This window comes from Cajanus cajan, chromosome 10 (genome assembly GCF_000230855.2).
Source record: "Cajanus cajan strain Asha chromosome 10, NIPB_CcT2T_4, whole genome shotgun sequence".
Lineage (NCBI taxonomy): Eukaryota > Viridiplantae > Streptophyta > Magnoliopsida > Fabales > Fabaceae > Cajanus > Cajanus cajan.
In genome coordinates, this window is record NC_138526.1 from 9,994,889 (window position 1) to 10,011,582 (window position 16,694).

The 16,694-nt window shown below is 38.3% G+C and overlaps 1 pseudogene across 1 annotated transcript; it reads right to left on the reverse strand.

The window, feature by feature from the left end:
• Positions 1 to 12,342: 12,342 nt before the first annotated feature.
• On the reverse strand, positions 12,343 to 16,466 carry LOC145952909 (dolichyl-diphosphooligosaccharide--protein glycosyltransferase subunit STT3B pseudogene; annotated as a pseudogene). The gene is made up of 2 exons (XR_014430405.1): positions 13,238 to 16,466; positions 12,343 to 12,690 (listed from the first exon to the last, which is right to left on the reverse strand). The product of XR_014430405.1 is annotated as a dolichyl-diphosphooligosaccharide--protein glycosyltransferase subunit STT3B pseudogene (transcript).
• Positions 16,467 to 16,694: the final 228 nt, after the last annotated feature.

Here is a 16,694-nt window from a genome sequence, read left to right on the forward strand (position 1 = left end):
GTTTTCGGCTTTTGTTGACTGCTGTCATACACAAGCAATTTTCTATTTTTTCTATTTTATGCAATTGCCTCGTGAAGAGGTCTTTGAAAATTTCTTTGTGGCCAATACGGCCATATCCATTTCAGTACGCCCGTATTGAGTTGAAAATTTGTTCATAACCCTATTTTTAGTACGGGTGTACTGAACATGGTACGGGCGCATTTTTTTTTTGAAGTTTATATATATTTTTTGTTTTTTTCCAATAAACAGAGAATAAGTGATCTTCCATTACACCTATCATCTGTATGCATGTATGCAGTATGATGCACCTAATTCTATTTGATTCATTTTTCAAAAGAATTAACCGATGCGTTTTTTGCTTGGATTTTGCCATTCCTCCAGACGGACTGTGCGCTGCCGACTTTTATGACCGAGGAATGATGCATATTTGTTTTTTGAGATTTGGTGTCATCAACCAAATGATTTTCCTTTCCTTTAGAAGATGTGTCAACCCTCCTATTGACTACTATATCTCCATGTTTCCACTAGATTATTCAAAAATCGTTTGGGACAAGAGAGAAAAGAAGGAAAGGATATTTTTTTTTCGAAAGTTTGTGTTTTAGAGGGGATTATTTATTTTCTGAAAAATGGATTTTGTAAGAATGGCTTGGCCAATGGTAGGCTTAATTGTTTAGGCTTGTTTGATTAAACACTTATGAAGTTTAAACACGTCTTGGTTATTAACGATTGTGCTTTGATAACTTGGATAGCTTTTCTTGAGCCTTTTGTTGAATTCAGTTGGTGGTACCATCATGGATTTATTCTGTTTTTTGATTGCCCTAACTTTTGCCTAAAACACCCATTTGTGGAGTTTTAGCGGGCTTTTGTTTTTGTTCATTATTTTGTAACCCTAATTTTTGCCTAGGTCACCCTTTTGTGGGATTCCTAGCGGGTCTTTTGCTCTTATTTTTGCGCAGTCCCCTTTTTGGGTTTCCTGCCGAGCTTTTTGTTTTTTAGGATTTTTGTCCTGAATGGATTTCTTTTTATCCATGATGGCACTTGTCGAGGCCAAGAAAAGGTGCTCCAAGTTGTCGTGCACACTTCCACACAAAATGATGTGGGTTTATTGATTATTAAGACGATTTTAACCTCACTTATGTTCATTCAAACAGGGTTAAATAATGTGGTTTAGAATTTTATTGCAAGCAAGAAAAGAAGCAATAAGAAATAATGAAGAATGATTTTATTATAATCGTAGTGGAAACATGTGCCCTATCGAGGCTCGGGGGTCGGGCTGTCCCCGAGGAGTAATCTCTAACAGTCATCGAGTTTATACATCCCTATCGGAAGAAGAAAAACACTTGATGACGACAGCCGGCCTTGATATTTGTGAACCAGCCTTCCTAAAGATCTGGCTTAAAGAACGTCGAGAAGGATCTTGATTCCTCTTCGTTCTTTGATCTTTAACAGGGTTGTATCCTAACCCTTGTTTCCCCGGATTATCCTTGATGATGGGTAGCTCCGGAATTCCTTGGGAGTCCTTGCCAAGTCCTTGTCCCGGCAAGTATCCATTCTTGGTGAGCATATGGGCTACCTTCTTCATTTCTCGGGGAAACGTCTCAACATTGGCAATTTCCAATGCTTGGAAGGCGGTTTCCAAAGCTTCCTCTGCTGCATCCACATAAGGTATGGTGGATGGCTTGCTGATGAGTATGTCATCTTCAGGTTGTACGGTCACCAGTTTGTCACCCACTATGAACTTGACTTTCTGGTGGAGCGTAGAGGGTACAGCTTTCGCATCATGAATCCAAGGTCGGCCGAGGAGACAGCTGTATGCGGGAGTAATGTCCATCACTTGAAATTCGACGTTGAAGATAGTGGGTCCAATTTGGATTGGAAGATTGATTTCTCCCACTACTTCTCTTTTAGATCCGTCGAAAGCTCGAACGATCATGTTGCTAGGGCGCATTTGGACTCCCTTGATTGCCACTTGATCGAGCGTTCTTTTTGGCATTACGTTCAAGGAAGATCCATTATCCACCAAGACCTTTGCGATGTGATACTCCTTGCACTTTACAGAGATGTGCAAGGGCTTGTTGTGGTTCGGTCCCTCAGCGGGGATCTCTTCATCGGTGAAAGAGAGGTGATCATTAGTCGTAATGTGACTAACAATCCCCTCAAATTTATCTTGGGAGATAGTATGCGACACATATGCCTCGTTCAAGACTTTCAACAGAGCTTGCCGATGCGGTTCGGAGCTTAGGATCAACGACAACAAAGTGATCTTTGCTGGTGTCTTGTGAAGTTGATCCACAATGGAGTACTCGCTTTGTTTGATGAATTTTAACAGCTCATCAGTCTCCTCCTCGGATTCTCTATCTTCCTCGGTTTTCTCCTTTTCTTTTCCTTTATTCTTGGGAGCTTTGTCGTGCAGATCTTCGGGAGTGTAGATCCTTCCACTCCTAGTCATGCCCCCAAGTCCAGTGATGTTGGAGATATCGCTGTCAGCAGAAGAATGGACGTCGTATATCCATGGCACATCCTTATTTGATTCGTAGGGGAAAGGCCTTGGAGTGATGATCCTTAACGGTGTCGGACCTTTCCCTTTGTCTGTCTTGATTACCAACAACGGAGTTGATGTGCGCTCGCTTGGCGCGGTTGTTGGCTTACACTTAATAACAAATGGCGTGCGATCCATCTGAACATACGCATCGATTAATTCTTTCTTTTTATTAATATTTATTATTAAATTACCGGGAGAGATAAATGCAAATGAATGACTAATGAGATGCAAAGGCAATAAATCTCAAAAATACAATTTTTATTAATTGAAGAAAGTGTACAACTTTTATACAATGCTTTGAAGCAACTTTTTACAAAAAGAGAAAAGCCGGTAAAAACCCACAGGCGGGTTCATATGTCTTTGCCATTCATCTTCGGCTTCCTCCACATGGCGGCCCATTGCTTCAATCTGAGTATGGACCGCTTGGCTCATATCATCACTGATTTTCTGAGCATCTTTCGCTTTTTGTATATGATAGTTGATCATGGCCTGCAGCTCATTAAGCTCATCCTCGGCCCGATCCTTCTCCTCTTGGAGTTTGGCCATTTGTGCCAATCCTTCCCTTTCCTTTTTGCGGAAGTCGGAAAGGTTTGCGGCTTGTCGTTGAACAACTTCCCGCCATTGTTGCGCATCAGATCGAGTCAAAAGCAGATCGTCTTGCATATCCTTGATCAACTGTGCCTGCTTTGAATACTCGGCCTCAAGGTGTGCTATCTTCATGTTGACTTCTTGGAGTTGACTACTCGGTTCAACCTTTGGCATTTTGGGTGCCCGAGTAGCCTCCTCATTGAGGTTAGCACAATCATCCTTGAGCCGCTCTATCTCGTGATCTTTCTTCTTGCATTGCCTTTGAAGACCATCAATAGTAAAACTGGATTCTTCATTTTTCTCTTCAAGAACTCTCATCTGAGCTCCCATGATTTCCAGTTTCTTGGTCAAGGCGTCGACTTGCTCTTGCAACACCTTCCTTGTTGCTGTGGTTGCACAAGAAGTGGATGGTTGAGGCACCCCTCTCTTGCTCCTCCATTCCTCATAATCAATGGAGACGGATACCCGAGGCTTTCCAAGCTCGAGATCTCCCTCATAAGTTGGTCTCCCCCACGCTCTCATGACAGCGTGCATGTCCTTCTGATGCTCGGAATCGAAGGAGAAACACAACCCTCCAAGCTCCTCTATAGTAGGAATGGTCTGGGTCCTCATCAGTTGCCTCATAACCAATCTAGGTGAGTAGGCTATGCAACCTCTGAGGCCCATCAATGGTATGCTTGGATAACTGCCGCATCTCATCAATACATGGCTTGGACGGAACCAAGGGCAAACCCACGTGAAGTGCTCGATACTCCACTGTTCCATCTCTTCCTTCCACTCAGAAGCATATCGGCGGCGTACGGGAATTTTCGAAAAACTCCTCAAAGGTGATGGCATCCTTACTTGCATGAACTTGAGATTATGAGCAAGGAGGAGGACGCCTTCTCCAAGGATCAAGTTCTTCAAAGGTGGACCAAGGTTTTAGGGTGGATGATGATGGAATGGACGAAAATGAAGGTTGGGTAGAAGGTGTTTGAGGAAATGCTTGAGAATGGTACTCTAGGGTTGGCTCACTTCATGATGATGAAGGCCACTTCTAGGGTTGTTTCTCTCAAGGTGGAGATGGTAGGGTTTGGCCGAAAATAGCCAAGGGTGACTAAGGAAAGATATAAAGGCACTAAAGGCTCTCTTTATATTCAATATCCAAAGTATTTACAAGGTGTGGGGTGTTGGGTATTTATAGGAGGGGAGGCATCTAGGGTTGCATTTGGAGTAGGCAAATGCATTCCAAATGAAATGCAAATGAACCCTAGATGCAACTTGGTGGCCAAGGATGGAATCTTTGGATTTAGATTGGCTATATCTAGGTGCATGATAAGACCATGCAACCTTTGCCCTCCACTTGGGCCTAAGCCTTTCTAACACCAAAAATAGATCCAATGAACACCAAAAAAAATGTGTCACCCTTCTAGTTAACACCCTAGCCCAAAATTAAAAACCCTAATCATCTAGAGCACCCCATAATACAAGGGTAAAAAGGGAAATACAAGGGAAAATAAATTCTAAGTCGTAAACACCCCAAAATATAAGGGTAAAATTGGAAATACAAGTAAAATAAATTCTATGATTAAAAAGAACTTAGGAGCTAAGGTCCAAAAGTGGCCTCACTAACCCATTCCTCTTGCTTCCTTTAATATATCACCTCTTGGTCTTCTCGGCCTTAGTGTTATTCCATCAAAAGGGTCGGGCAAGGTCCCCATATGACTAGAGGCATAGAAATGAGTGATGCTCCACACATACAGCAAGGAGGTGCAGCATCGGATGATTTTTCCTTGCTTCTGTTGAGACAGATGAACAGAGAGCAAGGTGTCGACAAGAATAGCAGGCACGGGACTCTTCATATGTACGTCCCAAGCGAAGAAGGCGTCCATAGCAGCATGGTCCACCGTGTTAGCGTGAAAGGGGAATAGGATCATCCCAAACACAGCTAACGCTAGAGTTTTGTTGAAAGCTAACCAATCTCCCTCACCAGCCAAGGAAGAAAGGTGGTCCTCAATCATAGCAAGCTTCCAACCTTTAATACTGCCGTTCCCCACTAAGGCAGCTGATCGTGATGGTAATTTGACCTGAGTGGCAACTCTCTCTACGGCCACATGGTTGTCATGAAAGATATAGACCCCGGCTGATTTGGGCCATCGTAGCATGAGTTCGTACTCCTCGAGAGTAGGAACTAGGTCAAACTGGGGGAACTCGAAGCAGTGCAAATCGATACTCCAGAAGTGAACCAGTGCTCTCATAAATGCTGGATCCACACAGATCTTCATCAAGTCGAGGACTCGTCCATATGATTTCTCAAACTTGACGCGAGCCTCTCTTGGCATCAAAGTACAGAGGTGATCTAACCTCTCAGCATGGTATAACAAGAAGTCTACTTTCTTCAACTGCTTATGCATCTCCTTAGACCTCTCCATATTCTACAATACAATGCATGATATGAGATGATGGAGATGAATATGCATGCATAGTGTTTATTCAACTAAGCATTATCATGTTTTGGGATTTTCCTAAGATGATGCATGATATTGCTTGGTTTGGATAAATACATATTTTTTCTTTTGGATATTTTGTATCTTTTTGTATTTTTTGGGTGAAAAGGGAAACTACCTATATGAATGCAATGAAGGTAGATGTTAACACCATGTACTAGAAGATCTTTATTTCTATTTATTCTTTTTATTTAAAAAAAGAACGTTGTATGTTTAAAAGGTGCAATGTATGCTCATACAATGTCACATAAAAATGCACACACAATTCACTCATCCACGAACAGTCACGAGCGAATCACGAGGTAGGGGTATCCTGCAGAAAAGTGCATATTCAAGGTGGTTCTAACTGTTCTCACCGGTCTGAGGCCCCCAAGGTGCCCCCATTATAGGGACCCAATTCCTCTCGTCGTAAGTCGATGGAAAGCTCCAACGCACTGTCGAACTCGAGTTCATGGTTATCACCTTGAGTGATGCTTTCCGACAACGGTCTACGGGCACCTATAGACCCATTCGACAACCGGCCGTACTAACATCCACTCCCTATGGTTTACCACTCATGCCCCCGGGTATAGAGGGAACTGTTGTGTGCAAAGGCTTGTGTGCAGTTTGTATTTCAAACAATTGCAGAAAATTTAAACATACAACAGTTATTTAAAGCCAATTAGATAAAACATGTTATCATACAAGTGAGGGGTAATGAAGTAATTTTAACTATTATTTGTTAAAAATAATCTGTCACTAAATGGGACTGACTCTCGAGGCTTCCCCAGTGGAGTCGCCATCTGTCGCCACCGGCCCGAAACGGGGCTTTCGGCATTCGCGAAGGATGGTTGGACACTTTTATTTGTTTAAAAATATGGATTGCTAGAATGACTTATTCTCAAACTGAGACCTCGTCAAACGAGCAATTTTATTAAAAGGCTCACCAATCCATGTTAATCCCAAGCGGGACCCTCCATGGATTAGCGGTTTTCGTAAAAAGGAAGGGTTCATGGAGTCGCCACCAATGTTTTACTCAAAACATTGGAAAAAGAGATTTAAGGCAATCGATTCAAAAATCGACTTCGGCCATTACAACCAGAGTCGGGTAAGGGAGTCGGTTACGCGTGGGGAAGGTGTTAGCACCCCACAGCGCCCCTTTCGGGTTCCCTATGACAGATTATTTAAAAATAATAGTGCGAAATTACTAAATTACCCCTATTTATTCTAAGCAGTTATAAATTAACTATCTACATGATGACAGTTTAAATATGTACACACAGAAAGCAGTAAAAGAAGGGACTTTAAAAAGATAAACCGTTGAAGCGTGCTTTCTTATATATCTTGACAGAAATTGGGAAGCGTTTTGGCGTTCCCTCCCTCTACAAGACCGCTCGCTCCCTCCTATAAAATTTTAACTATGGAAATCCGGAGGATTTCCCTTCGACTAAGTTCGAATCTCCAAGCTAAATGCTCGGAATTCCAGAACTTCGTCGGATCGACTCCCAGAGAGATTTCTAGGGTAGAACACTGCTCAAAAACCCCAGAATACTCAAGGAGGGAGTCAAAACTGTGTGAAAAAGTGTAGAATGACGTCCCATTGACGTCATATTTATAGGGATGAGGCTCAATACGGTCTCTGGGGGTCAATACGGTCCACATTGAAATTTTGAACTACAATACGGCCGTATTGAATTCAATACGGCCGTATTGAAGTTCAAAAAACCTCAATACGGCCGTATTGAAGTTCAGTGCAGCCGTATTGAAGTTCAGTGCAGCCGTATTGAATTCAATGCAGCCGTATTGAAGTTCAGAAACTTCAATACGGCCGTATTGAGTTCGGTGCGGCCGTATTGTAGTTCAAAATGTGCAGTACGGCCGTACTGAACTCCAAGGAGGCCGTATTGAGCTCCAAACCTCCCTCTTTCTTTTTTTTTGGCTACTCTAAGACCTCTAAACCTAAAGATAGTCATCCTATGGTCTTCTGGGAGTCCTTCTGGCTGACTTTCCTTCGATCTTTGAGAGTCTTCGAGTCTTATTTCCGACCCGGACAATTTTAGGGGTCTACAAGTAGCAAAATGAAAAGCGCATAAGCAAGGCACACAACAACAAAGCTCTCGACCAGAGCAAATCAACTAGAATTGAATCAAAACAATATAGGTTTAACTAAGCATATCTTGAGTTTATGACATTCAAAATGAACTACACATGACTCTAGACAATTATAAGATTCAAAAATGGAAAAACACATGCAAGACTCAAAGGATGACCGAATCAAATCAATGAATAAAAATCAAATAAAAGCAAAAACAACACAAGTAGAAGCCTAGACACCTTAGTGATTGCAGATTGAACACAAATTACAATCACTCAATTGGATCTATCAAATTTTGAGCAAAAGAATTAGATCCTTATAGCAAAACCTATGAGAGACAATCAAGAATACAAATCACAAAATTCAAATGGTGAAAATGAGCACATAACCTCAAAGAAGAACCTAAGCTCTTGATACCAAAAATGATGGAAATTCCAAGTGAAGAGGAATGATGCTCTTCATTCCTTAAATTGCATGGCTTCTTGATCACTTCCTTGAGGAGGTTAGATGAAGATCCAACCACGGAGATGAAGATGAAGATGAAACAAGAAAGGAACCAGAAGCACCAATGCCGAGTGAGTTAATGATTACTCACAAAAGTAGACCTAGTTCCTATAAGAGTTCTAAGAACTATTCAGCCAAGTGACTTTGAGAGGAGAGAAAGCTGAAGCAATGTTTAGAATAATTATCTATAATGTTCAAAGTGAATACAAAATGAGTGAAGTATGCAATATATCGGACCAGATCAAGCTAGCTAGTGGCCCCAACTCAAGCAAGAAATTTAGGCGCCAATATTTGAATTTCAAATGATATTTGAAATTCAAATTTTGGATCACCCATGTGCTAATTTGTGAGTGATGCTTATAGCCCTAATCTAGGTTTAATTTAGAGTGTATTTGGATTGAATTTGGGTGCACATGTTCAGCAACAACAATGCTTAAACCATGTGACCCAAATTCAAGTCAAATGACTCCTAAATTAAACTTAGATTAAGCCTAATAGTCCTATTATTGAATTCCTTTTATATTCCTAATCTAAGGGTCTAAATACAATGGCCAATCAAATACATTGGGAAGGAAAAATTACAAGGATTAAAATGAGCCCAATATTAGGTACCAAAAGCCCAAAGACCCATGGAGCCCAAAACTAGACCCAATAAGCCTAAAGCCCAAAATGATGGAAGAGCATGGGCTAAAGGCCCAACCACTAAAGCTATGGCCAGGAGGTTACTTGAAGATTTGACTGCTTCAGAGCTTAGTGGGCCCAATGGGCTTGGTGGGCCTAGGGTGCTTCTCATTTGGGTTTTGATTGAACACCATGTTTAATTGTATTTTCTTACTATATGAATTTACTTTGATGTTGGTCTTGTATTTTGACCATAGATTAGGGTTTAGGTGTCTTGGGCTTAATTTTGGGCTTCTTGGGCTTTGGGCTTTTGATACCTAATATTGGGCTCATTCTTCTCCTTGTAATTTTTCCTATTCATTGTATTCATTAGACCATTGTATTTTGGTCATTAGATTAGGGTTTAAGGAGGTTTAGTAGTTCATTTGAATTAGGACAAATTAGGTTAAATTTAGGATGGATTTAAGTTGCATTTAGGTCACACTTTTGGCACCACCATGGCTGCACAAGTGTGACACCGAAATGCAATCCTAAATACATACTAAATTCAGCCTAATTTACATTTAGCTCTACATGACCGGTTAAGCACATGTGACACAAGGTTTGAATTCAAATTTGAATTTGAATTCAAATCTTGGCGCCAACATGTGACCTCTCATGTGGCGCCAAGTGTCTTCCTAAATTCGGTGACCTATATGTTCCCTCCTAACACATTTTGTATTCACTTTTGAACCTTATATGAAATTTGTGAGCCATAGTGCCGAGTTTCTCTCTCAAAAGTCTCTTAGAGTTCATCTTCAAAAACCTTAGGAATTCACCTAGATTCCTTCTCTTTGAAGTGTGCTCTCCATTGATGCTTGAGCTTGGATGCTTCCCTCCTAGTTCTAGGTTGAGTTCATCCGTGAGTTCATAGCTTGCAAGTGTTCTTGAGTTGAAGAATCCATTCTCCATTGAAGAAGATCCGGCCTAAGCAAAACCGTGGAGAAGATCATCCTTCACTTCTCCTAAGTTTGCTATCATTTTTGGTATCAAGAGCAAGGTCTTCAAGGAGATAAGTTCTTCATCTTTTTGTGTGTCCGTGCTTGTGTTCTTGTATATCTCCTTGTCTTGTTTGAGTTTCTCTCCAGATCTATATGCTTTAATTCATAGTTTGTGTTCATAGATCCATGGTTGATTGTTTTTGAATTTCTTCCTCAATCAACTTGTTTAGGAACTATTTGCTTTGTGCTAATTTTGATTTTATTTTGAGTCTCTCCATTCCTTGTATGTGTCCGTGATTGGACCTCATGCATATGCATTAGATTTTGTTTTTGAATCCTTGTTTTGTCTTAGAAGTTTTTGTTTAGTCCTTATATGTTGCAAATTCCTTGAATAACATGTTTAACCTAGTGTTATTTTGAATTTTGTGTCTACATTGTTGATTCGATCATACTTCATTTGTGCCTACCTATATGTGCTTTTTTATTTTACCTTATTGTGTTCATAATTTGCTATTAGTCATAGCAAGTTTCCTTAGAGTTAGGTTTCCATTGTGTTCTTAAAGTTTTCAAATCACTTTCCATTGAAAAATCTTATAAAAACATTTATGATTCAAAATTTCAAGTACTTCTAGTGCATTATCTTTGGATTCAAATTTAAAAAAAAATATATATATATACATTAAGGCTGGAAAAACAGAGTTAAAACAGAGCCTAAAGTGTTCAAAAGATCAAAAGAAAAGAGTTCATAAGGAATCCAAATCAAAACCTAAAGACTAGTGCACTAGTTTCTCAAGTTTACTTGAATTTTGACCTAATTTTTGGCTAACTTGTAGTCTCGGTTTCTATAGCTTGGAATCATAGAAAAATTTGAAACAAAAGGAAAATATACTCTCTGGACTCTTAACTTGATACTGGAAAAAGAAAGAATTAAAAAAAATATAGAGAAAACAAATTAAAAGGAAAAAGCCGAGAGGTGTACAAGCTGAAAAACCTACTTGATTCCTTGTTATATTTTTTACTACAACTTGTTCTATACTTGTCCAATTGCTTTCAAATTTTTTTTGTTTTGTTCATCCATTCTAGTACCTATCTAGGAACATTCCTATCTGAGTGCTAGCTTTATTTGGAGTCTTAATTTTCAGTTTTAATTGTTGAACCTCTTTGAGTCTTGTCATATATACATATTACTCTTAATTTTGGTATAAGCTTTCCAAATTGTGCTTTATTGCTTGTCTAGTTTTCTTTCAATAATTTTCCTGTGCTGGAAGTGGCCTTAAATCCTTGCTCAAGGATCAAGCATTGCTCAACAAAGAGTAGGAAAAGTTTGGACACTAAGGCTACAAATTTTTGACCTAATTTAGTGACCTAGCTTTTCCTAAACTTCCTTCACTTGAGTGACCATTCCTTTCACCTTGTGAGGAGCCTCCATTAACCATTTTTGTTGTGTTCATTGTGCAGGTCCAGGAGCATCTTAATTCAAGGATTAGTGGCGGATTAAAACACTTGAACAAGTGTTAGAAAAGTTGATCAACCAATCCGTCACTAATTGGGTCACAAAAGCCGTCATTAATTGTTTTCTAGGCTAGTTTAAATTTTGCAATCTCTTTTGTATTTTTAAACCAATTTGTAAAGCTTGGAGGGAGTATTAAGAATCTGGTCAGGTATATCTAACTCCTTGGTAGTCTACTCACGTGTAGTACTAGTGGAAGTGGCTTGGAAATTTCATATGTTTCAAGCTTCCACTTAGGGAAACCGACTAGTTACTTATCTTGCTTTCTTTAAGTTCTTTGTCTTTAATTGTTTTATTTTGCTGCCTTATTTCGACTAGAATTGTGTAGCTTTTAATTGTTCACGTTGAGCTTAGATTGCATAACAAACTAATTGAGAAAAGCATACAAAAATTTTTGTGAAAAGCTTTGGGGAATTCACTAGTGGAAAAAAGGCTTTTAAAATCGGTTATTTTGGACTTTTAAAATCGGTTATGGAACCGATCTTAAAAGAGCCGATTTTGAAAAGGTAGACTTTTAAGATCGGTTATCAACCGATTTTAAAAGTAGACTTTTAAGATCGGTTGATTTATAACCGATCTTAAAAGTCTTGACTTTTAAAATCGGTTGTTATATAACCGATTTTAAAAGTCTTGACTTTTAAGATCGGTTATGATTTTAACCGATCTTAAAAGTCAAGACTTTTAAAATCGGTTATGTAACAACCGATTTTAAAAGTCAATTGAAATAAAAAAAAAATTTAATATTATCTATCACAAATTAAATTTGTATGCAAGCAACTGAGTTCATAAATCTATCACAAATTAAATTTGTATGCAAGCAACTGAGTTTAAACACTGATATATTATTATCATATACACTCTAAATCAATAGTTCATCATTAACATGAATATCTTATCTGAAATCCTTCTAGATTTTAAACCCAAAAAAGAGTGAAATTAAGAAACCTTAAGTCAAATCTCAAAATACTCAAAGCAAGCACAATAAAAACCAAAAGTTTCACAAATCATAGAAGAAACAATCAATGTGACAGCAATACTATCGGAAATTCAATGGCATAAATTAGAATTCTAAAATACATAATCAGAGCTGACAGTTAGGTAAAATGAAATTCATCTTGCATTAATCACTTGCAATAGAATTATAAGTGTTGGCAAAATACAGGATATGTAATATATAACAATCATAATAAAAAAAACCAAGATTACATCAATCAACGCAACTCCCAGCCTAAACTTGTGTAAGCCTTTTCTGCCAATTCCCAGGACCCTTTTGCACAATATAAAATTCAAGAAATGCATAGGTTCAAGCAAACACAAGTATAACCTGATGCACAATCAACGCCAAATACAACAACTATTTTCCCTGTGTGAGTCTCTTGAATGTCCTGCAGATTGCGAGAGAAAACCCAATTAGAAGTATGTTATAAGATGAAAGAGAATAACTGAATATATTAAAATTCTTCAGAATGTATTTAGCCATAGAACAAAACCTTACCAGTTTTCTATTCAACAAAAATAATAACACAACCTACCCAAGTACCTTATTATACCTCTTACTCCCTTCAAAAAATAAAAAATAAAATTAAAATAACACTAATTGGAAATTTTTTATATAGAAAAGGGAAGTTTCACCAGATACAGCTCAATACTTTTATTCAAAATTTGGTGTTTATTTCTTGATCCCAACATATACACTGTCTTTCAATTAATAAAAGAAAAACACAATTTTTCCCATCCCTTAGACCCTTACCCACAAATAGGTAAGATACAATTTTCATTTGCATTAAGAACAATTATGAAGTCAGTAATAGGGGATTACGTGAATGGGGGATGTAAACCATCAATTTTGCACATAATAGAAGTATTTAAACCAGCCGAACAAGATCATGTATAAACAAAATAAGATATTAAAATAATGGTAATGTTAATCACCTGTTTAGTGGCACCGTCACGAATTTAATTCTGCATGGCATAATATTGAGGAGCCAGCTCGGTTAACCATAGGCAATCAACTCTGGTTAAATTTCGGACATACTTGTTATTAGTTTGGACCAATTCATTATATATCACGCACTCTGGTTTTTGCCGGAATAATACAGAAGAAGGGTGGATCTGCACCACCTGACCACTTGCCAAAGCCCTGTCATGTAACTAAGAAATAAGAGTCTCTTTTTATAGCAAAGCATTATATGATAAAATTATATATGCAGGTAAGGATTCCAATTAGTGAGTCAAAATACCAATAAAGAAATTCAAAACTAATAGTGGAATTTGAGCTTATAACAGAGGGAAAAGAAAGCAAGCTATAGAGACGGATCAACACAAGAATTTCTAGGTTGAATTAGATACTTGTATGTCCCCTCTGGTTGCTTTACAACTGCATTAAGGAAAAAGGAAGCAACAAGGCATCTGCGAAATTGAAGCATATCATCTCCACAAGATGAAAGATTCAGATCCATTTGTTGAACATGTCCCTGAATCTGCCTGCAAATAGTATTTTAGAAATGAGAAAGCATAAATGTCTGGACTAGAGTACATTATAAATAATATTTTAATATTTAACTTAAAAATAATAAAATTACCTGTGAATGAATATTTAGCCCAGTAGTAGTAAAATGAAACAAAAATGAAAACCAGAAATTTAACGATGCATGATCAACTTAAAAATTTTAACAATTAATGAATGAATATTTAACAAAAAGATCAAAATTATGAATCTTATAAAATTAAGAAATTAAAATTGCAGAATTAAAATTTGGCAAACCAAAATTGCAAATTGAATATCATGCGAAACTAAAGCATAATTTAATATAATTTTATAATATAAGTAGTATTAAATCACAATTGAATCCTATCAAATTTTAACATCCTTTATAAAAAAAACCTTGACCGTGCTGATGAAATACCACAAAATAAAACTTATTTATATTATTTAAAGGTTTTTCTTAAATACTACTTGACTTTATTATGAATATAGTTATCTTTTAAAATCTTAATAATACACCCTAAAACAGTACAACTCATTTTGGATAGAAACTCACATATTTTTTTATATCTTATCCTGCAATGAAGTCATGCGCAATCCTAACAAAGTTAACCCTTATTAATTATTACCTTAATCCTTACTAATGAAGATACATCATAGATGCATGTTTTCAATTGTTGCAAGTCAGAAGCCAACGAATAGGACAAAGAATTGTCATTGTCCACTACATATATTTTTAAAGAGAAAATAGTAAAACACTCTTAACCCCCGAATTCAGCCAGAAAATCAAAGGCATCCAGCTTCCTAAAACCACACAAGAACCAAACAGTAAAACACTAACAATTCTAACCAAGAGCTTACCTATCAATTTGTGTCATGTATGTGGTCTAACAAACTACTGAGAACGAACGCAAGTGGGTATGTCAAAAGAATTTGTTGTGAACATTTCAATAATAAAAATGAATGGGCCCCATGAATCACAATTTGTCGCCCTCCTTGTTTAGAACCTGCATCAAACAGTTAGTGGGCAAAACCAATCATACTGAAAAAATAAAATGTCATGATAAACACCAGTATCTCGTGGGCAGTTAGCAAAATAAACAGAAAACGACTGAAGAAATAAGCGGAACCCCATAATCCTTGTTTAGGACTGCACATGCTGGAACCCCACAAACCTAATCTGCATAGCCAACAACATCCCCAACACATACATGCAGTTATACGCCACATAGAGCCTCAACGAGTACCTCCCCGTGACCAGCAGCTCCAACACATAAAGCGGCACCATGTAGAAATAAGCGATGAGCGCGGCGGCGACGAGGCTGGCGCAGGAGTCCCAAACCTCCTTGGCGAAGAAGTAAGCGACGAGGGTGGTGTTGGAGGCGAAGAAGGGGGCGGTGAGGACGCAGACCTTGCGGATGTGGACGGCGAGACGGAGGAGGCGGAGGAGGGAGTGAATGGCGACGGCAGTGAGCATGAGGCCGGGGTAGAGGGTGCCGTCGACGATGCGGCCGAGGGGTTCCAGGACTCGGAGTCGAACCAGTTCCAGAACTCGGAGAAGCCATGGCGCGTGAAAAAAGAAGCGTGGTGCAGTAGTTGAAGTAGGGGTCGAACTCGTGGATCATGAACTCGTAGCGGAGGACGCTGAAGAGGCGCGTGACGAAGGCAAGGAGGTAGATGAGGGAGAGCGTGGCGACGCGGATTAGGAGCTCTTGCTGCTTGGTTTTGAGCTTCAGGGTTTTGGGGAGGGAGAAGGAGTTGAGGAGATCTTGCGCCATTGGAGAGACTACCATTGTTGAGATTGATTGCTTTAGGGTTTCACAATTTGCAAGGTTTTAGTGAAAGCCATCGTGAATGGGTAGAAACCCTAAGCATGAATGAAGGAAAGGGAACATAGGATATTTAAGATCGGTTATCTGGAACCGATTTTGTATGTTGGATACAAAATCAGTTCCTTTATAACCGATCTTAAAAGTAGTAAAAAAGACATGATTTAAAATCAGTTAAAATGTAACTGATTTTAAAAATATTTTTTAAAATCGGTTATATTTGAACCGATTTTAAATGTATATCTTTTAAGATCGGTCATAAAATAACCGATCTTAAAAGTACTTTTAAGATCGGTTAAATTTGAACCGATCTTAAAAGTGTTCATATTATTTACAAAATTGCCACCGCGTCACTTTTAAGATCGGTTACCTTGTAACCGATCTTAAAACTCCGATTTTAAATCCAATTTTTGCACTAGTGATTGGAAATACCACAAAGGAGTTTAGTGATTTCCACTTGAAAAGGCTTGGTTATTAAGTGGCTCTTTGTAGCTCACCTCCCTTGATAGTGCAACTTGTACACTTAGACTTCCAAGTGCTATTTTCATTCCTAGAAAATACCAAAATTTTTTTATAACTTTTTGCATAGCATATAAAATTCTCTTTGCTTAATCATGAGTCATATTTCTCAAAGTAGTAGTGACTTTGAATGTCCTAAAAGTTTTAGAAGAATTGTTAAGGAGGTTGAGGCACTAAAACTTTGGAAGCAACAAGAGGTACTTCAAAAATAAAAAGAGAAAATTGAAAGAGAAGTACAACTAGTTGCTTTAGAGGAAGAGATAAACAAGATCAAGCTAAGAGAAGAAAAACTTTTGAAAAAAATTCATAAACATAAAAGTCAAAAAAGTTCTTCCACTAAGAGTTCCAATGACTCTCAAAGCCAAGAAAATGATGGTAGTTTGAATATGGATGCATACTACCAACCTCATCCTAGGAGAGTCATTAAAGAACACAAAGTGAGGGAATCAAGGGTTGATCTCCCTTACTTTCAAGGCAAAGAAAATGTGGATGCCTACTTGGATTGGGAGATGAAAGTGGAGCAAATCTTCACTTGTCATCAAGTAGGTGAGGAAAG